At 38.1% G+C, this 23,730-nt stretch overlaps 1 long non-coding RNA gene and 1 pseudogene across 1 annotated transcript; both read left to right on the top strand.

The window, feature by feature from the left end:
- Nucleotides 1-1,429: 1,429 nt before the first annotated feature.
- On the top strand, nt 1,430-13,254 carry LOC116874120. Its single transcript, XR_004383928.1, has 3 exons — nt 1,430-1,528; nt 1,648-1,876; nt 13,198-13,254. It is a non-coding gene; the product is annotated as an uncharacterized LOC116874120 (long non-coding RNA).
- A 1,680-nt stretch (nt 13,255-14,934) lies between these two features.
- On the top strand, nt 14,935-15,187 carry LOC116874121 (annotated as a pseudogene).
- Nucleotides 15,188-23,730: the final 8,543 nt, after the last annotated feature.

The following is a 23,730-nucleotide window of genomic DNA, read 5'->3' on the forward strand; positions in this document are numbered from 1 at the left end:
AGAAACTAAAGGTCTTTGAGTAGAGATGAAGACCTACACGGGTGAACCGTATAGAAAGTAGAGGATTCTTATGAGTGTTTGGGTGAGAACACCACATATGCACGAATATAAAATAATTTTTTTTCTCATTTATTCACCAGAAAGAAGAGATTTGCCTTATATCTGAGTCCTTACTCTGTCTCTCATTATAGGACATGAGCTCAAATATCTTAATTTGGAGAATGAATTATTGAACCAAAACTGACTGCAACAATGCTGGTTTGGGATAATTATGGAGGTCACTTGATACTGCTTTTGCTTCTTGTTTTTGTTTGTTTTGTGTGTGTGTGTGTGTGTGTGTGTGTGTGTGTGTGTGTGTTTGAAAGTGAAAGAGAAAGAGAGAGAGAGTGCAAGCGGGGGGGTGGGGAGGGAAAAAAAGAGAGAAAGACTACCTGCTGAGCACAGAGCCCAATGCAGGACTAGATCTCACGACCCTGAAACCATGACCTGAGTTGAAAATAAGAGTCAGATGCCCAACTGACTAAGCCACCCAGCTACCACAATATTGTTTTTAAAAATAAATGAAAAAGAGATTTAAGATAGATGCAGAAAGTCTTCCTGAATATATGACCTCACATATCCACAAGTCATATTATTTGTAAACAAACCTTTGAAAGACCATTTTAGAAAGCAATTCAGTACTTTCATGTCAGCAGGGCAGACACTTAGATATAACAACACCGCTGAATGAAACAAGTAAAAAGCTGGATTAAAAACATAAAAACTTCTGTTTAAGTGCTTTTCTGGGCTAAGCTGGAAAGAAGGATTCTCCAGAGGCCAGGAAGAAAAAAGCATGGTTCCTGAGAGACATTCTATTGAGACTCAAGACCTTGAACTTTGACATTGACCGCTGCTCAGAGAGGGTATCTGAGAGGTAGGGTTGGGGGTGTAGAGGGAAGCTAATTTGGTGTTCTCACATAAACTAGAAACCCAAACAGGTTGTACCCTCAGTGCAAGGAGCAAGGAGAAATAAACCTTGTATACTGAAAGCAACCAGAATAAAACAGATCTGGATGAAGGCAGGGGAAAAAAAAAAAATTCCCCTGAGAATTTATAACTACAAGCCAGCCCTCACTTGGGTTTGCAACACAAATTCTACTGTGTGATCATAAAACACTTCCAGAATAAAATTTAATATAAAGGAGGGGGCGCCGGGGTGGCTCAGCTGATTGTGTCTGACTCTTGATTTCTGATCAGGTCATGATCTCCCTCTCTCTCTCTCTCTCAAATGGAAAAATAAATAAAATCTTTAAAAAAAATAATGATAAAATAATTTAATATAAAAGAGGACGTGATAATTTAAAGGCTGTGTCTTTTCATCCATAAAACTATAACAATTAAAAAACTTTCATCTCTTTATTACACAGGTACACTTAATTATCACATTTAAAAACACAGAAAAAAATTTTTAAAAGAACAATTTTCAAAAACTCTATGTATTTTAGTGATTGAACAAGAAATTATAGAGTTTTAAGGAGAGCAACCAAAGGTAACTCTGAGAACAAAAGATTTGCAAGAAGCATACTACAAAGAATGACTTGTTCTATCTATTTGCTTAATTTTTTTCTAACCTTTTCTTCCCCCCCCCTTTTTTTTCCTTTCTGTCAGAAAAATGAAATACTAAGCTTGGGGAGACATTTTAGACAGAACAAAGTGATATGATGCTCCTTGTTAATTTGCTCAAGAAATGACAGCCAGTAGCTTTCCTTCATTATATCAATAGTGAAGTTTACCAGGAATGATCTTAGACTTCCCCTGGACGCCATGAGACTTAAGCCGAGAAGATCTCAAAAGCCTTTACAAGACAAACCGGGAAGAGGAAAAGTATTAGATATTGGTAAGTATTCAGGCCACCAGGGAAAAGCAGTATAAAGAGAATAATTATCTGACCTAACAATGTTTTCCTCTGGTTATCAACCTCGCTCTTCTGGATGTTCAAATTTGTTTTATTTGATCAAAGGGAGCCAAAGAAGTCTGTAAAGCACATGATTTAAAGAGTCTCCAAATTTCATCCAAATTGATTTTTTCCTCTATTATATGATTTCCCCACCCTTCGACACTCTTTTTTGTGGACATCCCTACTACTATATAACCTCAAGTAATTCAAGCGTCAATTTAGCTATTGATAGACAATGAGATGAAGCTAATACTCACCAATGTCTAAATTATTAGTAGTAGCTCCATAACGGGAACAGGGCTTGGTAGCCAGCCTGGAATTATTTTAAAACCCAAATCAAGATGTCTTAGCATGATCCCCTTCATAATATGAAAATAGATCTACATAGTATTTCATTAAACATACGGGTACTTCCTTAATAAATCAGAACTAATCTCATCTTTCTGATGGACATCTTCAATAGGAAAAGCTAGAACCCACCCTCTTCATTTATTTCTGAGGCAGCCCATAATAAGTAGGTGGATGTTATTCTTGCACTAAAGTCGGACATTTAGCTACACTCACCAAAAACTGGCAAAAAGGTTATATTGTGTTCCAACCTAGGGAGGAACAGAAGAGTGGGCCACTAAATAAAAAGTTACGTTTTGGAGAGAACCTTTGTTGGTTGTTACCCCTGCATACCCTCTAAGCCTTGTTCCTTTTTAATAGGACCTCACACTTCTCAGGCATAAGGTTTGTCTGGGATTAAATTCTTCCTAGAGTCCAAGGGTAGGCTCTGACTGGTTTATGTCAACCAGTGTTTCCTTCTAGCCAGAGTGGATGGCTTTTTGGAGGAATTCTGAGAAAGAAGAATCCTCTCTTTTCTGTGGGAGCTCCCAAAAGAATTCTTTCTCTTGTCTGTTAAAACAGAAAAGTGTCACCCCCGTTCCCGATGCCAACCTTTGGTGTTCATAAAAGACACCAATCTTTCAATGAAACTGATGTTAGGGAAGACAGTATGGAGAAACAAAAAGAAAGAGACTCCTAGTGACATGGTTGAGCCTCTGGATCAATCTATACCTGAAACCTAACATCGCACTACACATTGCAGTTAAATAAGCTGGTAACTTCCCTTATTATTTAAACTACTCTAAATGGATTATCTGCCACTTATAACTGAATGTTTATAAATAAAAGATACTTGTAACCTAGTTAGTTATGAATGGAGGCTGGAATGAGTTTAGAAGATAAACATCATTTAAAAATCAGACTTGAATAAAATTATCCAGATTATCAGAGAGTCACAGCTTAGACAGGGTAGGTCATCTTACTTGACAAGAAAATGTAGCCTGGTGTTTAGTAAAGTTGAATCCATTACAATGAAAAGATTCTAACATTAACATGTAGAGAAGTCTATTATTGCTGATAGAGTGGCAGATTTTGTTAAAACACTTCAGTTCACCGTGGGAAACAGCTGAGGCTAATACCTCCGTCCATCCCTATGCATAGACTGTGAAGAGAAAAAGAGCCAGTGCATAATTTCCTCCATCGTCTCCATGGCAATTTGCAAAGTCTCCATCACGAAATGTTTAATCTAAGAACACTATTTTTCTTTGCTTTGTTTTGTGTTTTAGTAGAAAGATGATAATTCAGAAATATTCTTTGGACATCTCAGATAAAGACTGGGGGGGTTGTTTCTTTTTTGTTGTTTGGCTTTCTGGTTTTGTTTCTCTTTTGGTTTTTTTGTTTTGTTTTGTTTTATTTCCATTTTTCCATTTTCCTATTAAAAACTACTAAGAAGTAGCACATTTAGAGGTTTCCTTGGTGTGTTGTATGCTTCTCAGTTTGGCCAGTATCCATCACCTTTCCCCTTCTCCCCACCCATCCATGTGGTTACAAACTAGGCTCCTGGCAGCCTTGATTACTTAATAGGTCCCTGCCCACTGGATTCAGTTCATTGATCAGGGATGGATGTCTATTCCATGAAGCCAAGCATTTTCTTCTCTAAAAATGTCAATTTGGAACCAAGAGAGTGTCAAGTTAATTTGTTCCCTGAAGCTGGGATTGAGTGGCCATTCTTAACCATGGAGACTGGAAAGTTAAGAAACTGAGCCTGCAGTGACAGAGAATTCAAAAACTAACAGTGACTGAGTGCTTACTAAGTCACGGGCACTGTGATCTGCCCTTCACCCCCATTACTGCTTCGTGTCAGAACCACCTATGATAGGTGGGGGTGGTGATTCTTGTTCTGATAGTTATTTTATAGATGAGCACAATGAGTGGTTAAGTAAATTGTTCAAGAACAGAGGGTTCACATCAGAGCAAAGACTCCAACAATCTGTTTGACAATCTGTCTTCAGAGCATTTGCTCCTAATCTCCAAAGCCCATCCCCGCTGCCGTTCGGTGCCTAAGGTCCTCCCTCTTGGAAACCTGCAAAACCACCTGGTATTTCAGTCATAAAGTTTCCCTTTTCTTCTTAGTTTTAGTTGGTTTCTGTTCTTACAACCAAAAATGTCTTAAGGAGCACATTTGTGACAATCAGTAATCAACCTTTATAGCTCCCAGGAACTCAATAAGCAGTGAGTAGATGGATAAATAAGCAAACGAATGTCTCATTACCACAAAACTCTCTCCGCAGTGGGCTATTGGACATCTTAATTCCTGGATAACTTCAGACTCGGATTCTCTGCGAAACACCTCTCATTTGTGCCCTGTACACAGCAGATGCTCCATCCGTGGGCATTTTGGTAGTAGGTGGATAATTTCCTGGAAACAAAGCAAGTTCTTCATGTTCTTGAGAGGTACCACAGACAATACCCTCCTCTGCAGTCTTGGAATTTCGAAGGCCAGATGTAGGACTCGATCAGTAGTTAGAATCTGGGGGGGGGGGGGGGGGGGGGGTAGAATGGTGCACTGGGGATGAATTTTGGAAAAACAAACTGTATCACTTATGGCAAGGTTAACTCAAGGCTGAGAATTGAGTTTTGGAGTTAAGCAAATCTGAACTTGAAACCCCTACCCCCAACCAAACCTCTGTTGACTCTCCCTCTAGTGGCTTTCACACTGGGAAATTTAATGTTTGTAAGTTTTATAAACTTTTAAAATACTACTTTGGGGATTGAAAAAGTATCCCAATAAAAGTACAGAAAGAGAAATAACAGCCATATTTTCCTCAGAATTAATTGCCATTACAGCTTGGCTTATTTGCCTCTACCTTCTGTGTTTGCTTGTAGGCTAATTGATTTAAGAAAAAAAAATCACACAACGATGTTCTTAAAACTTATGTGTGTTCAATATAAAGGATCCAAACAATGCAGAAAAATAAGAGGGAAGCTTTTTTTAATCATGCCAAATTCTACCAACCAGGAATTCCTATTATATATATATCAGGTAACTATTAGCACAGAATTTTTTCTAGGTATGTGCAGAGAGAAGGTTGTCTACTTAGGTAAACAAAGTGTTGGATAAATAGGTTAGATAGATGGGTAGAAAAGCTTTAGTAAAATCAGATATTTTTAAAATCAGATGGCTTTTTAAAAAATCAGGTGGCTTTTACTAACGATTCACAGACCTGTACCTTGGGCCTAATAATACATTATATGTTAATAAAAAATTTTTAAAAAATCAGGTGGCTTTTAAATAAAAGATTAAATTTAGTTTCATTTGACTTTAATAGAAAAAACCCAAAGTGTATCATTCTTGAATGTTTTAAGATCTAATTTTCTTATATTAAGACCCCCAAGTTTCAGCTGATGCATATACAAGTATCCCCAGCTCCCCCTTACATCCACATATCCTAAATTTCAGATCATCCCATGCTTGTTTGTTTGTCTTAACTGGGGTAAAATATAGATACCATAAAATTCATCATTTTAACCATTTTAAAGTCTACAATTCAGTAGCATCTGGCACATTCACAATGTTTTACAAACACCACCTCTATCTAGTTCCAGAACATTCTTATCACCTCTGAAGGAAATTAAGCATGCACTCTCTCCTCCCTCCTTCCTCCCATCCCTGACAACCATTAATCATCTTCCTGCCTCTATGAATTTGTCTCTTATAGACATTTCATACAAATCAAATCCTAGACTATGTGGCCTTTTGTGTCTGGCTTCCTTCATTTAGCATAGTGTGTTTGAGGTTCATCAGTGTTACAACATGTATCAGCCCTTCACCCCTTCCGGTGGCTGGATACTGTTCCCCTGCATTGCTATCCCACAGTTTGTTCATCCAGTTACCTGTGGAGGGGCATTTGGGCTGTTTCCACAGTTTGGCTATCGAGAGGAATGTTGATATGGATGTTCACGTACAAACCGTTGTGGGGAGACCAGTTTTCAATTCCTTGGTGTACATACTTAAGAGCGGAATTGCTAGATCACGTGGTAATCAGGTTTAATTTTTGGAGAAGGTACTAAACTGTGTCATTTTACATCCCTGTTTTAATTTTCATCACTCACTCCACATCTTCAAAGCATTCCTTCTGAAGGAGGTTAAAAAACCCTAAAGCCAGTTCCAATACCTTTCCAACCATATTCTGCCAGTTGCTTTCTATTTTACTTGAACAGCTCAGTCAGTCATTTAGGCAATTCTCACGTGAATGCATAACCTAGAACCACTACCAAATGATCAAACAGGAAACAGAAACTAAACATTTTGTCCTCCTTGCATTAGCCTCCACTCATCTCTTGTTGACTTAGGCCATCTTGCTAACTTGGAAAACCCTACTGGTTTCCCTAGTCTCTGATGGCTACTTGTTTGTGTTTTTGTTTTTTTTAAGATTTTATTTATTTGCTCATTTGAGTAAGAGAGAGAGAGAGAGCACAAGCAGAGGGAGCCGCAGAGGGAGAGGGAGAAGCAGGCTCCCCACTGAGCACGGACCCCAATGCAGGGTTGGATCCCAGGATCCCCAGATCATGACCCTAGCTGAAGGCAGACGCTTAACCTACTGAGCCATCCAGGCGCCCTGACTACTTATGTTTAAGACCCAGGTCAGACCCATTCTCCATGATTATTCCAGTTCCTATGAACTCCCAAGAGCCAACTTATTGTCTGTGCCCCATAATTTGTGCTTACCTTGTATTGCTTACTATTGTGACTTCTGTTTATATGTATACATATTCTCTCCAGGATAAAGGGTACAAAGCACACACGCTTGAATGGACAGAAAGTAGGTCATAGAAGTCAGAGCTGGGGGGCACCTGGGTGGCTCAGTGGGTTAAAGCCTCTGCCTTCGGCTTGGGTCATGGTCCCAGGGTCCTGGGATCAAGCCCCGTGTTGGGCTCTCTGCTCAGCGGGGAGCCTGCTTCCTCCTCTCTCTCTGCCTGCTTCTCTCCCTGCTTATGATCTCTGTCTGTCAAATAAATAAATTAAATCTTAAAAAAAAAAAAAAAAGAAGTCAGAGCAGGCTTGAGTTCATGCTTTATTTAGCTGTGAACTCCAAGGTCTACCTCCATTTCCACTCCTGTGGAATGAGGGGCAGGTGTTTGAGGGGTGGAACACAGATATCATAGGCTGGTCATGATGATTAGAGATAATGACTATAAAGCATATAGGAGGTCACTGATAAATTGTAAAAATGCAGTCTAGTCATCATGGATATCTTGTATCTCCCTGTGTCTCTGACAAGCAATGTACATAGTAGGCCTTCAGAAAATGTTAGCGAATTGTTGTTTTCTTTCTGTCAGCTTTGGGTGAAACGTGAGAACCAGGCAGAACCTCTTCATTTTTTGTTATTTGTTAATATTCTGTGTGTATTCATTTTCCCATCTATTTACACTCACCTCTTCCCAAAAAAGTTGAGGGGACATATTCTCTTGTCTAGATGGCTCCTTCCCCCAAAATCCCATCAAAATGGTCATGGACACAAGAAAGTGCCAGAAAGCCTACTTTACAATCCTATCCCTAAATAGATAATAATTCAATTGGACAAATATTAGCTCCCATTTACTAAGTGATCACTATGTGCCAGGCTCTGACTTTGCATTTTGCATTGTTCCCCCTGAAACCCTCACCATAACCCTATGATTTGAGAGATACAATTATCACTCTTCTCAGGTGAGGAAACCGAGGCACAAGGCAGACACACAGCTTCCCAGCAAGTGGCAGACATGGAATTTGAACATGCCATCCGACTAATGCCAAGTCCATGCTCTTAAATCATACACTGTATACTCTCCCTCCAGTCCTTGGCTGAACCTTCCAGAAGGAGCAAGTTTTAAATCACATGGAATTTCACTTTATTAAGCACCTACGAAAGTGAGTAAAAAAGCTTCTGAGAAACTGGTTTGAATCTATTAGCAAGGAAAGGTGAAATGAAATATCATCAGCATTATTATACCCAGCTCCTGAGTTTCACCAGAAGTTATGTGTCACAGGTCAAACCACATTATCCCCAAATAAATAACAAATGAAGTAACAGCTTTCAGCCCCAAAGTATTTTAACGTGATCATGTAGCCTTTCAATCATTAAACCAATGTTCCTGAAACACTACTCTGTGCTGGGCACTGTGCTGATTACGTGATACTTTTGAATGTTGAAAGAGGATTTATTGCACACGTTTAACTATTAGATGTGTTGTCTGTTTCAGGAAGAACATTGAGGGTGCTTTGTCCTTCTGAACAGACCTGGTAATTAGCTACTAGGAATGAGGTTAAAGAGGAACTTGGGTTTGTAATAAAAGCTCGATTGGTTTCTCCATCAATATTACTATAATTTGAGTAATTCTTATCACTTTTCTAATGTGAAAATTAAATGTTGGCTAAGCCTAAGAATTTCAAGTGCTTAAAAAAAAAAATAAAATCAAGATGGAGCAATTCAAGCATGCTAGCAGAATGAGACCACACATCCTGCCTGTGTTTATACTCTAGCTGTGGGAGGCAGAATAACGACGCACACCCACTCCCTCAAAGATGTCCTCATGCTAGTCCCTGGAACCTGGGAAAATGTTACCCTATGTGGCAATGGGGACTTTGCAGATGTGATTAAGTATCTTAAGAGGGAGAGATTGTCCTGGATTATTCAGGTGGGCCCAAAGTAATCAGAAGTGTCTTTACTAAGAGGGAGGCAGGCAGGACAAAAAGAAGATAAATGAAAGAAACAGGTTGAGGTGTTACAGGGCCAAGGGTCAAGGGTGCGTGTGACTTCTACAAACTGGAAAGGCAAGGAAACAGATTCTCTGCCCCCAGAGTCTCTGGAAGGAATGCAGCCCCCGCTGATGATGGGTCTCCAAAAAGTATTGTTTTAGGCCACTGAACTTATGGTAATTTTTAGAGCAGTATTAATAAAGCGGCAGACAGAACTTTTTAAATCATAGGATGGTCAGATAGTAAATTACCTCTGAATATCAGATCTGACATCATTTAAAAAGAGAACAGGAGGTATCTTTTCCTACTATTCTTTTTAAAATTTCAAGGAAACTAACCATATTCCCTTTATGGAAGGCAAAAGGAAGAGAGAAGGCAGAATGGCACACCATGCAATCTGACCTTATGGAAAGGTCAGCCCATCTTTTATAAAAATGGAGAAAATGCAAATTCAAAGGACTGTTATAAGTGTAATCCACAGGAAATCTACACAAACCCATACTATGTGATTCAGTTTCAACACAAAAATCACATTCCAAGAAATAACAACCAGAGAGAAAATCATGAGTCAGAGAATCTCGATTCAAACTTTCAAGAAAATTATAAAGGGGAACATTCATTCTTAATAATTTCTCGGGGCACCTGGGTGGCTCAACCAGTGAAGCATCCGACTCTTGATTTTGCTCAGGTCATGATCTCAGGGTCATGAGATTGAGCCCCGAGTAGGGCTCTGCACTGAGCACACTGCTCTGATGAGTGTGGAGCCTACTTTGGATTCTCTCTCTCCCTCTCCCCTGTCCCTCCCTCTTGCTCTCTAAAATAAACTTATAAAAAAAATAATTTATCAAAATCCTTTTGGGGCTTCTCTCTTATTCTGTCTGTAGCAGTAGCTCCAAAAAATTCTCTCTCTACCATCCAACACTGTCTATAACATCCAGCTCTGTCACCTCTCTAGCCTAGCTTCTTTCTCCCCTCCCAACCTCCACCATGAACATGTACATCTGTGCTCTCAAGCAGGGGCTGCTGAACATCCTGCAATACATAGGCCAGCCCCCAAAACAAAGAACTATTTGGCACCAAGTATCAAGGTACCAGATAGGTAGATGAACTGAGTCTCCCCATTTTCATTTTCATTTAGGAACACCTGAATCCTGTACAATAAAGGTAGCTCCGTGACTAAAGCATCAGCAAGTCTCCCTCTTTAGAAACCAGGGGAGGAAAACACTTGCAATGTCTCAACATTCAATATATTGTTTCATCTCCTCCCATAAGATAATGTATACAAAGTGTCCTGTATGGCTGCAAAAACCATGGAAGCTAACGCATGTTCAAAAACATATCGGTTCCCATCTCTTTTCCCAGAAGGGAATGAAGAATCCAATTTATTTGTAATATGGTATCCTCAAGATAATAACATCTCTGCCTACTGTGTCCTCCCACTGCAGAGCGGCCTCAAATTTTTGAATATTTAAATTATAGAAATTGTTCACCTGCTATAAGAGAGAGTAATGCATTCCCCAGGAGAATTGGGTTTTAGAAATAAGAACATCAGAAAAACAGCAAAGAGGATTATTGAAACCCAATGTTCAGCTGTGGAATATTGAAAGTTCCAAATAATGTTTCAGTGTTTAAAATAAACAATTTTTTTTTTACTAAGTAGCATTCACAATGTGTAAGAAAGAAAATGACTTCTACCTGTTTTTCAAAAAGATCTCATTTTTATTATGATGACCATGAAGGCCTTTGCACTGAAATATATACTATATATATTGAATATATAGACTTGAAATATTGAAAATCTTATATATAGAACTTCAATTTATATATGTGCTTTTTGAAAACTGTGGTAAAATACCCAGATCATAAAAATTTACCACTTTAACCATCTTTTTGTTATTATTATTTGAGAGAGAGAGAGAGAGAGAGAATGAGAGCAAGCATGAGAAGGGGATGGCAGAGAGAGAAGCAGATTCCCTGCTGAGCAGGGAGCCTGTTGGGGGACTTGATCCCTGGACTCCAGGATCATGACCTGAGTGGAAGGCAGTCGCTCAATAAACTGAGCCACCCAAGGGTCCCCATTTTAACCATCTTTTTAAAGATCTTATGTATTCATTTTAGAGTGAGAGAGAGCACATGTGAGCAGGAGTTGGGTTGGGGGGCAGGCAGAGATAGAGGGAGAAGCAGGCTTCCCACTGAGCAGGGAACCTGATGATACAATGCAGGGCTCAATCCCAGTACCCTGGGATAATGACCTGAGCTGAAGGCAGAGACCTTAACCCACTGAGCCACCCAGGCGACCCAATTTTAACCACTTTTAAGTGCACAATTCAATGGCATCAAGTACATGCCCACTGCTGTGCAATCATCACCATCATCCATCTCCAGAACTTTTTCCATCTTACAAAACTGAAACTCTACCTAAGAAAGAGTAACTCCTCATTTCCCTTTCCCTCCAGCCCCTGGCAACCACCATTCTACTTTTTTTCTCTCTAAATCCGACTACTCCAGGTACCTCATATAAATTGCATCATACAGTATTTGTCATTTTATGACTGGCTTATTTCATTTAGCATAATATCCTCAAGGTTCACCCACATTCTATCATGTGATAATATTTCCTTCTTTTTAAAGACTGGATGATACACCATTGTACCTATATATAACATTTTGTTTAGCCATTCATTCAACCATGGACACTCTGCTTGCACCTTTAGCCTATAAAAATAATGCTACAATAGCCATGGGAATAGCATATGTGTTTTTAATGTTCAAGTCATGGTGATTGAAGAACTCATGTTCTTTAATGTACATGAGATTTCTACATGTTTCACATGGAACTCATTTACTTCTGCTGGCCTCTGAAAACATTGCAGTAAGTTGAGATTTCTAAAGCAAAATTCAGTAAAACAACAATAAAAGATGACATGATTATAGTGTATCCGAGATTATCTATACAGTTTTATAAGGGTTGAAGGCATGGTGCTCTGGTGTAAGCAACTCTGGGCAAGTAACTTAATGTTCCAATAATAGTTTTTATCATTTATGGAGTACTTACTAGACACCAGATATTGTGATAAGCACTTGATGCATATTAACTCATGTTATGATCATAATGACACCATGAGAGGTATACCATTATTATTTCCATTTAGCAGCTTAGTATCTAGCAGTTCAGCATATATGCTAGAGCCACATTGCCTAGTTTCAAATCCTGGCTTCTCTACCTACTACCAATGGGGCTTTGGTCAAATTATTTAACTGTGCATTAATTTCCTTGTGAATAATAATGATACTATCCACTTCACAGTACTGATATGAAGATTGAGAGGATGTACCTGAACTTTCATTTCAGGGCTTTTCATATGGTTAGTACTCCATAAATGTTACATGTTAATATTTGTATCTATTTCTTACTCAAAAAAATCAAGGTACATTTTTTCCCCATTCTTGGGAGACAGAGTCATGTCTAGAGAGTAAGTACAGAATTTGCAACTAATGCTAATATTAAGCTAAGGTACACATAAGAAGTGCTATGATTCTTGGGGTCCCTAGGTGACTCAGTGGGTTAAGGGACTGACTTTGATTTCGCCTCAGGTCCTGATCTCAGAGTCCTGGGATGGAAGACCACATCGGGCTCCAAGCTCAGTGTGGAGTCTGCTGGATTCTCTCCCTCTCCCTCCGACCCTCCCCCCAATCATGCACTCTCTCACTCTCTCTAAAATAAATAAAATCTTAAAAAAAAAAAAAAAGAAATGCTGTGATTCTTAAAGTTGATGTTTGTATCAAGCACCAATCATGAAAGCTGTATCAATCCCATTTTTTGGACTGCTCTTTACCTTTGGGTCCAACCTAATAAGACCATGCTTAGGTCAGTTCTCTCAACTCTGTTCAACGGACAGGAAGCATCTGCCCACTATATGACAAGTATGCAAGGTAAAATTCTTTGCATTGGATTTATTCTACTGAGTAAGCTGTTCTTTGAAAAAACAAAACAAAACAAAAGCCTAATTCTTCCAATAAAAAATCCCTAAGTGGCTTCTGTACAGAGTTGACTTTGGTTAAACATATCTCCTGCTTCCTATCTCTTCACCATTATGAATGAAACAGCTAACAACCGAAGTTTTGTTGACCAGAAGACCCTGCACAAAGTCCATGACAGATGGATTTGGCCCCTTTCTGACTTTCTCATTTCCAGGCTTTTGCATGTGCCATTTCATCCACCTGGCATATCCCTCCTTCCCAATGGAACTATTATTACCCTCCTTCAAGGCCCAGTTCAAATACTATATTCCTCCATGAAGTCTTGTAGTGTCTACCGATTGTAAGTTTCTTTTGCCCTTCAGTTCAACAGTGTTAACTCAAGGGTGTCTGGGTGGCTCAGTCCATTAAACCTCTGCCTTCAGCTCAGGTCATGGTCCCAGTGTCCTGGGATGGAGCACCATCAGGAGCCTGATGCTCCCTGTGCAGTGGGGAGTCTGCTTCTCCCTCTCCCTCTGCCCTTCCACATGTTTGTGTCCTGCCTGTCTGTCTCTCTTTCTCTCAAATAAGTATATAAAATCTTTTTTTAAAAGGGGGTTAATTCATACATTTCCATTGATCCTTATCACATACTTCTTTGTCTTATTTGCATACATATGTCTAGGAACCTTATCTTTTTCACGCCTGGAATCTTCATATCACTGAACACAGCATGTTACTGATGTTTAGCAAACATTGACTGGTTGGACGCTCCCTACAGACTACAGCATAAACCTGTAGATGCCACCTGTGAGATTGACTCTGTTAATTTAAAGCCCATATCTTGTCTATGTCCCCCATAACCACCCTTGGAGTAGACAATGTTGAATCTATTTATCTGAACAGATTATCTGTTTTGCATTACCTTCACAATGTTTAAATACTCTGGGTCAGAAAGTGTGAGAATGAGAAACCCAGGAACTCAAATAAGAGCATCTTTGTTTATTATAGAAGGAAAAAGCTACTACTTATACTTGATTTGGTGCTGTCCTTGATGACCTAATGGAAAGAAAAACAGGCTTTGACTGGGGTGACTTCAGTGGTGTGCTATGAAGTTTCCCAAAGATAAACAATCAAACAACAAACAATTTCAAAAGCCTTTATGAGTAATCTCAAAGGACACTAAACTGTACCAAATCTCATTGCAAGCAAACAATTTTGGGTAGGAAAAATGGTTGGAAATATACACACATGGACCAATACCAATTTGCAACTTCTGTGACGAGAAAATGGATGGCCTTTTGGATTTATCAAAGTTATTTATAAAACTCCAAAGGGCTGTGGATTAAGAATAAAGTATTAGAGAACTGGCAAGATATAAAATCCATTGGCTGATGTTACTTGGAACTGAGGAGTTCACCTTAAATGTTGAAATGGGTCCCTCTGTTTCACATTGAAGAATTGAATGATACATATTCAGAATCATCAGAGCCAATACAAACAAAGATGAAAATTGGCAAGCAATAATTTCCATGAATAATTGATGTGGAATTGGCTAAAGGCAGATTCCAAGTAATTCCTTGATGTAAAACCATACTCACAGAATTACCTCCAGGGAAGTTCCCCATGTATTAAATGGAAACCAGAGTCCCAAGATTCTAGACCTTGCTCTTGGAAAGAGAAAAAGCTGGCTACTTTTCTGATGCTATCACCAGAAACTCCTATCCACATGCTGAGTGATTTACATACCCATCTTCCTTTTTTTCTCAAATTAAAATCATATAAATACAAAATGGTCAATATTTTAAGTAATTCAAAACATATTACTGAAAACATCTATGTTGTGTTAAGACAAAGGTGACTAAGCCAAAGATGTTGGGAGCAGCATGAAGAAGAGGCCAGAACCCCCCAGACTGACCAAGGCCCGCACCACTGCATCTCTGTGTCCAGCACCTACATCTCCCCCATCGTCCCCATGCCCAAGAGAAAGGCCAAAGTGGATGCTCCAAGTAATTAGGCCAAGGTGAAGTTCTTCAAGGTTATCTGATAAATCTGCTTCTCCAGAGCCAGAGTCAACGCCTAAAAACGCCCCTGCAAAGAGGGAAGAGAAGGTGCCCAAAGGGAAAGGGGGAAAGCTGATGCTGGCAAGGATGGGAATAACCCTGCAGAAATGGAGATGCCAAACACACCAGGCACAGAAAGCTGAGGGCACTGGAGATGCCAAGTGATACCTGTGTACTTGTGGTGACTGTACAGTTTGAAATCCTATTTTTTAATGAAGTTTTCTAAAAATGCAGAATTTTGTTTTAACTTCTCTTTTAGGCTATGTTGTTAGCACACAGAACACTTCATAGTTCTTTCAGAGGAAGGACATACGTTACTAGTAGAATATTTCCAAAGCTAGATTGATACAGGGGGAAATACCTTTTCCTTCTACTTTTGAGAAACTTCCTCTTGGTTCCCAGGAGAAGGGATTCTTTGATGTTGACACACATTAGCCACCTTGGCACAAAAGCCTTGTGGTAAGGAAAAACTAAAATTCATTTTTTTTATGTCCTCTTCTCCCTCTCTGCCTTTACCATAGACTTGACTCCCTTAAACCTAGAAACCTGTTGGCACCTGACCCCAAAACATGACTCCCAGTATGTCAGGCCATCTGGACTCTCCAGTGTCACCATGGAGATGGCATCCCTCCAAAGAGCTCCTTTTTTAGCTTGTGGATCTTCAGGTGGATAATTCTGCCATCTTCATTTCATTTCCAGAAAGTCAGGATTGGCTTGTGAGAAGTTTGTTGGACAATATGCTACATGTGAAACATCAACCCTCACTCTAAACTTTCCCTGTTCAGAGATTCACATGAAGACTTCATTGGGTTTTATAGTGGCTTTTTTATTTTGGTAGTCCACTGAACAAGAGAGTTTGAAAGTTGTTGTATACTATTAATGATGGTCTGCCCATGCCCTGCCTGAAATACCGTGACTGTTTATGAAAACTGTCCTTAACAAAGCTGGATACAGTATTGGAAAAAAAAAAAGACTGAGATGATTAAGACATTGTCCCTATTCTCAAGGAACATTCATTATATTAATAATAATTACAGTAAAACATGATGAGTACAATAATAGAAATAGCATAGAAACACTCCTATCCAATGAAGAGTGAGGCCTCCAACCTTGGTTTTGTTTTGTTTTTTTTTTTTAATTGGGTTGACAAATCTAGAGAAATCTAGACAAATACAAATGTAAATTTGTATTTACATTTAATTTAAAGGCCTGTTTGTTGATTTATTTAAAAAAGGGGACTGAAATTTAGATTGGGACTTTGTTTAATCTGTAGATCAACTTGGAATGAATTGACCTTAACATTTAGTTTTATAACCCATGAATATGGTATATATATATCTCCATTTATTTGGATCTTCTTTAAAATCTCATCAGTATTTTCAATGTAAAAGTCTTGTATATCACTGGTACATTTTAAGTATTTTGTATTTGGGAGCAGTACCGCACTAGGAATTTAATTTTATTTTCTCATTTGCAGCCAACATAAAAATACATTTCACATATATTATAAATATATTATATATATATTATAAATATGGATTTTAATTTTTTGCTTATAGTTTGTTGATAGCAGCAAATTATATTGATTAATTGTCAAAGGTTGAACCAGGCTTGCATAACTGGAATAAATCCACTAGTCATGGCATATAATTTTTTTTCCATATATATTGTTGGATTTGGCTTGATAACATTTTGTTGAGGATTTTTACATCTTAATTCATGAGAGATATTGGTTTGTGGTTTTCTTTTTTGTACTATCTTTATCCGTTTTTGGTATCAGGGTGATACTGGCCTCCTACGATAAATTGAGAAATGTTTCCTCTTTAACTTTCTGGAATAGATTGCATAAAATTGGGGCTAACTCTTCTTCCAAGGTTTCATAGAATTTTCCACAGAAATTATCTGGGCCTGGAGATTTCTTTTTCAGGAGCTTTTAAACTATGAACTCAAATGCTTTAATGCTTACAGGGTTATTCAGATTATCTATTGGTTGAGTTTGGCAGTTTGTGGTTTTTAAGGAATTGGTCCATTTCTTCTAAATTGTCAAATTTATGAAGATAAAGATGTTCACAGTATTCTTATTATCTTTTTAATGGCTGTGGAATCTGTAGTGATATCCCCTTTTTCATTGTTAATATAGGGGATTTCTTTGTTTTATACATATATGTATATTTAAAATTTATTTATTTATTTGAGAGAGAGAGAGAGAGTGATGCACAAGTACAGACATGGGGGGAGGGGCAGAAGGAAAGGGTGAGAGAGAATCTCGGGCAGACTCTCCTGAGTGCAGGGCCAGAGGCGGGGCTCAAGCTCATGACCCCGAGATCATAACCTGAGCAGAAAAGAAGAGTCAGTTGCTTAGCCTACTGACATGACCCAGGTGCCATATATATATATATCTTTTTTTTAAGATTTTATTTATTTATTTGAGAGAGAATGAGTGAGAGAGAGCATGAGAGAGAAGTTCAGAGGGAGAAGCAGACTCCCCAAGGAGCTGGGAGCATAATGCAGGACTCGATCCTGGAAGTCCGGGATCATGACCTGAGCCAAAGGCAGTTGCTCAACCAACTGAGCCACCCAGGCACCCTATATATATATATTTTTTTAATATTTTATTTTTTAAGTAATCTCTCCACCAACGTGGGGCTTAAACTCACAACTCTGAGATCAATAATTGCATGCTCCACAAATTGAGCCAGTCAGGCACCCCTCTTTCTGGTATATTTTTATTTTTGTCGCTCTTACCAAAGGTTTATCCATTTCATGTTTTTTAAAGGATGAGCTTTTTTCCCATTGATTTTCTCGATTGTCCACTTTCAATTTCAGGGCTGTCTACTCCTTTCTTATTTCCTTTCACCCACTTAATCTGAGTTTATTTGGTTCTTCTGTTTCTAATTACTTGAGGTAGGAATGTAGTTTATTGATTTCAGATCTTTTTTTGTTTCTTCATTTTTAGTATAAATATTAGGGATATACATTTCCCTCCCAGCGCTGCTTTAGCTTCATTACATACACTGTGTTTTGTTGTTTTTATTTTTACTGAGTTAAGTTGATTTTTTTTTTGAGACTTCTTGAGTCACAAATTATTTACACTCTATATGATCTTAACTCTTTCAAATGTGTTGAAGTGGTTTTTGTTTGTTCATTTTATTTTGTTTTTTAAGGCCAGGTTATGGCCTCTTTTGATGCATGGTCCATGGACTCTTCTGCTCTTTGGGGGTAGAGTGTTCTGTGTACATCGATAAGATTCTGTCATTTGATTATGTTGTTGAAGCAGCATGTGTGGGGCACCTGGGAGCCTCAGTCAGTTAAGTGTCCAACTCCTGATTTCAGCTTACGTCATGATCTCAGGTTTGTGAGATGGAGCTGGGCATGGAGCCTGCTTGAGATTCTTTCTCTCTCCTTCTCCCTCTTCCTCTCTCTCTCTCTAAAAAGAATTAACATGTGTAACATGCACCACGAAGGGATATAATTGTGGATTTGTCTATTTCTCCTTTCAGTTCTATCAATTCTTATTCCACATATTCTGAGCCTCTGTTGTTTGGTGCATACACCCTGAGAATCCTTATATCTTCTTGGTGGGTTCATTCATTTATCATTATGTAATGCCCTCTTTGTCTCTAGTAATTTTCTTTCTCTCAAATCCACCTTATCAGATAATATGGACACTCCTGCCACTATTGATGGTTTGTATGATAAAACTTTCTCTTCTTCTTAATTTCACCCTGAAGCGAATTTCTTATAGTTGGATCTTACAGACTCTACCAATCTTTTTATTGATGTATTGAGATCATTTACATTTAAGGTAATTATGTGATCACAGAAGTCTGTCTTTTTTATTATTTCTTTATGTTTCCTTTAAATCTCATTTTTAAAAAGATTTTATTTATTTATTTGAGAGAGAATGAGAGAGAGAGACAGCACGAGTGAGTGGGGGAGGGACGGAGGGAGAAGCAGACTCCCCACTGAGCAGGGAGCCCAATGTGGGACTTGACCCCGGGGACTCTAGGATCAAGACCCGAGCCAAAGGCAGTTGCTCAACCAACTGAGCCACACAGCTGCCCTAAATCTCATTTCTGTGATTATCTTTTTTGATTTCCTGTGCCTTGAATTTTTTTTAGGATTCAATACTATAAATAGGATCCAAGTCCTATTTACAGTATTTTTAAATTCATATATTTTATAGTTTTCATAATGGTTACTCTGGGTATTTTAATATACATATGTGACATGTAACATTTATTGTTATCAACAATTTACCTTTTGAGTGTAGAAATCTTAATTTACTTAGAACCTCCTATTTCCCCCACTTTGAATATCATTGATTTGGACATCAAATTATATAATAACTTTTTTTAATAGTCAAATATTACTTATTTAACTCATGAAAAGATTAGTCTATTTTGTGTATCCATATTCATCCTTCTTCCTTCCTGGATACCCCGAGATTCTTTCTTTTATCATTTCCTTCCCATTTGAAGAAATTCCTTTAACTTGTCTTGAAGGGTAGATATGCAAGTTACAAATTTGTTTTGCTTTCCTTTGACTAAGAATATTTTTATTTCCCCATTAATCATGAATGATAGCTTCAACAGATCTAGAATTCATGGCTGACAGTTGTTTTCTTTCAGCATCTCAAAAATAATGTCACTTTCTTCTGGCATCCATGGTTTCAGATGAAAAATCTGTTGTCATTTGACAACTCCCCTACTGGGAAGATCCTAGCTGTCTTGTCTTGAATGAGGGAGAGTTCTGAGCCTTTGGGGGAAAAAGAAGCTTCCTGAACCAGGACATGTGATGTCGTGCAGCCTCTCCTACAAGACTCTACCTTGTCTGCCTTGGTAGCTCTTGGCAGAAGTGGAGGTATCAAGTTTGGCAAGAAAAAAGAGACACCAACTGGGTTTTAATGTTAAACCAATCTTGCATGCCTGGAATAAATGCTACTTAGTCATGATACCTTATCCTTTTTTTTCTGGGTGCATCTGATTTGGTAATTTTTTGCTAAGGATTTTTCTATCAATTCTTTTGAGTTTTGTATCAGTGCATATGAGTTTGGGTGTTAGGGTTATGCTGGCCTCATAAGCTGAGTGAAGAAGTATTCTCTCCTCTGTGCCTTAATAAAGATTGTGTAATAGTGGTTTGATATCTTCCTTGAATGTTTAGTAGATTTCACCAGTGAAACTCTCTGTGCCTAGAGGGTGTTTTATTTGTGGGAAGATTTTTGGTAATGTATTTAACTTCTAATAGCTATGGAGCTGTTGAAATTTTCTGTTTCATCTAGTATTAGTTTAGTAAGTTGTATATTTTAAGAAATTTCTCATTTTCATCCAGCTTGTCAAATGTTAGCATAAAGTTTATAACATTAAATTGTCCTTTTAATGCCTATAGGATCTATAACAAAAACACCTATTTAATTCCTGATATTGGTGATTTTTGTTTTGTTTTCCCCTTGATCATTCGTAGTTAGAGGTTTGTGAATTTTGTTGACTACAAAGAATCAACTTTTTGACTGGTTAATTTCCCTTATTGTTTATCTCATTGATCTCTCTCTCTCTCTCTCATTTTTTTTTAAGATTTTATTTATTTGAGAGAGAGATTGAGAGCAGAGCTGGGTAGGGAGGATTGGTGTGGGGAAGGAGCAGAGGGAAAGGGGCCGACTCCTCATTCAGCAGAGAGCCCTGAGCTTGATCCCAGGACTCTGGGATCATGACCTGAGCTAAAGGCAGAAGCTTAACTGGCTCAGCCACCCAGGGGTCCCTAATTGATCTGCTCTTGTCCTGATTTTTTTCTTCTTATTATTGAAGTTCACTTTGCTCTTAATCTAGCTCCTTGCAAATATACAACATTTGGCTATTAAAATAAGTATTTAAAGCTTTATCTTTCCTTCTGAATGCTGTTTTTGCTTCTTCCCACCAATTCTGATGGGTTATGTGTTCTTTATCACATGACTCAAAATATTTTCTAATTTTCCTGTGATTCCTTTGATTCATGAATTATTTAGAAGTAGTCGTTTAATTTCTAAGTATTGAACGTTTTTCTGAATATTGTATTGTTATTAATTTTTAATTCAATTCCTCTATAGTCAGAAAACAAACTGTATGATTTAATTCCCTTTAAATTTATTGAGACTTGTTTTATGAACTTGCTTATGAATGCATCAAGAGCCCTTAAAAAGAATATGTATTCTGTAGTGCCTGCTATAGTAATATAAATATCAATCAGATCAAGGTGGTTGATTATGTTGTTCAAGTTTTCCACATCTTTACTAATTTTTTGGTCTAGCTCTTCTATCAATTCTTGTGATGGAATATTAAAATCCAACACTATAATTGTAGAATTGCCTTTATCCCTTTAATCCTGTCAGTTTTTCCTCAGTATTTTGAAGCTGAGAAGGAGGAAACAGCAGGATATAGTCATGAAGCTTACCTTCAAAGATACGTAAGACTGGGCATGAAGTAGTGCTGGAACTATTAATTTTCATCTTTATTAAATAATAATTGTGTGGGTAGTAATAACAGCATTATCATGCTGTTCTCAGCTCATATTGTAGGACCTTATTACAATAAAAATGGTGTTATCAGGAGAATCTGCAGGCATTTCCAGAGCAAAATATCATTAGATGGAGTTTAAACGAGATCCTTTATAGAAAATTATCTTAAAATGTATAAACATGAGTAGGAGTTATCATAATCATCATCATTATAAAATCATAAATAGTCTTCTTCCACCCAGTTCCATGTTAGAGAAGGTTGTGTTCCATCAAGACATTAGTACTCCTAAACTTTATTAGAATTGTTTTAAAGACTCTTTAAAGAGTCATTAAACTCGTAGTCAACAGGAGTTATTTTCTATGGAAAAAAAAAAAAAGGGGAGTGAGGAGATGAAAATATTTTGAAAATTGTAAAAAGTACATTATGTGGAATACAATATGATAAGAAATTAAATAAATCTATGCATAAGCCTATGGAAAGTTGACTAGAACTCATGGTTAAATGAAAAAAAAGTTGGAGAAAAATATGAAATACAACTTTTAAGAAACACATAGGTCAATAGCCACCTATATTTATTTGTATTGGCCTAGATCTGGAATGAAACCATTAACTGTGGACAACTCTGAGGAAGGGTATTTCAGGAGAGGGGAGTGGTTGGGGGGCAGGGATGAAAGTGGGCACTTTCACTTTTTACTTTCTAGACTGTGTATTATTTGTGTCTTCTTTGACAACCAAAGTGTGTGACTAAACAATACTTCTTTTGTTTTAAGTCTGAGCAAGAAACAACTGATCAGAAAGGTGGAAATTGTGTAAAAAAAAAAAAAGTTAAATTTTCTAATATTGGGGCAGAGTAGAATCTTGAAGTGAGACAAAGAAGAGCTCCTCAGTGAATGTGCCTCTATAATGCAAGGCTGGGCAAGATTACTGGAGTATTTTTTTTTTCATAAGTCCATGAAAATAATCTTCTCTGAGATTAGTGATAATTATACATTATAACTTGTTTGTTTTATTGGATTTTTAATCAAACTTTAAAAAAACTAAGCAAATACAAAGCTACCTCCAGAGCACTGCAGCACAATAACAACCTTCTGTGCTGTCCTTTATGAAATTAATTAAATTAGATTGCCTCTGAGGGGATCAGGAATTCTCCAGAAGCCCAAAGGAGGAAGACACATAGGGCTCCCTTGCCACAGCAACACTGAACCAGGACTCACTCAGTATGATGAGGTGGTCAGTGAGACACACAAGGATTTGCTAGCAGCCTGTAGCATCCTTAAGCAAATTCATTTTCTCCTAACAAAATATGCCAGACTGTTCAAGCATGGCCATTTAGGATGTAAAGACAGATGTATATAATGGGAAGTGGTATTACCATTGTGTCTGAAAGCAGACACTTTTGGTTGGCAACCTAACAGCCATTTTCTTACCCTAATTTCTTGCCACAGAGTCTTCTCCATGTTCCCAGGGAAGCTGAAAATCCTGATATTCCATTTCTGAGCCTCTTGACATTAGGGGGTCGCTATGTGACCCATTCTTGTCCAATGGGACTTGAAGGGGAAATTTCTTGGGATAAAGAGAGAAATGAATGAGAGAATCTCTTTCTCCCTTCCTGCTTTTGGACATTGTTCCTTTTTTGCTAATACAACAGCCATCTTGTAACCTTGAAGGAATAGAAGTCTCTGATACACTGTGGATCAAAGAGTGGAAAAATGGGAAAAGTCTAAGCCCATCAGTCAGCTGAGAACCCTACCTTGGAGTCACCTACTTCTGTACTTCTGTGTGCCTTGGGATATAGAGGGGTCTGCTCAGGGATTGAACAGAAAATGTGGGCAAAGAAGAGAAGTCAGGAGTTGTCCATATCTTTGGCATAGCTAAGAGGATGGCCACAGTGTTACAGTGGAGATTTTAGGCATGTGAACAAGGAAACATTGTAACAAAAAAGTATGGATAAAATCTTTAGGGGCGCCTGGGTGGCTCAGTGGGTTAAGCCTCTGCATTCAGCTCAGGTCATGATCCCAGGGTCCTGGGATCGAGCCCCACATCAGGCTCTCTACTCAACAGGGAGCCTGCTTCCCTTCCTCTCTCTCTGCCTGCCTCTCTGCCTAATTGTGATCTCTGTCAAATAAATAAATAAAATCTTTAAAAAAAAAAGTATGGGACTGGCATAAATAGAGATATATATATCATACATATATCAATGGGATTGAACAGAGTCCA

This window comes from Lontra canadensis, unplaced genomic scaffold (genome assembly GCF_010015895.1).
Source record: "Lontra canadensis isolate GAN:19392208 unplaced genomic scaffold, GSC_riverotter_1.0 scaffold35, whole genome shotgun sequence".
NCBI lineage: Eukaryota > Metazoa > Chordata > Mammalia > Carnivora > Mustelidae > Lontra > Lontra canadensis.